Source organism: Penaeus monodon, chromosome 23 (assembly GCF_015228065.2).
Source record: "Penaeus monodon isolate SGIC_2016 chromosome 23, NSTDA_Pmon_1, whole genome shotgun sequence".
In the NCBI taxonomy this organism is placed as follows: domain Eukaryota; kingdom Metazoa; phylum Arthropoda; class Malacostraca; order Decapoda; family Penaeidae; genus Penaeus; species Penaeus monodon.
In genome coordinates, this window is record NC_051408.1 from 19,325,316 (window position 1) to 19,325,541 (window position 226).

Sequence of the window (226 nt, forward strand, 5' to 3'; positions counted from 1 at the left end):
TTTATTATTATTAAAAAGTGGTCATGCGCATTTGTGTACTGCATAACAAAGGATGTTGCTCTACATTCTCTGCAGCACGAAACCTACACATTATGTACGCTGAGATACAATCGAAATCTGGGTCAGTCCTTTAAAGTCTTACCCCCTACGAGTTTCAACTCCTCCCCCAGATGAAAAAAAATATGAAGAAAAATCTTTTCTGGTAAATGAATGTGGCACTTCGAAT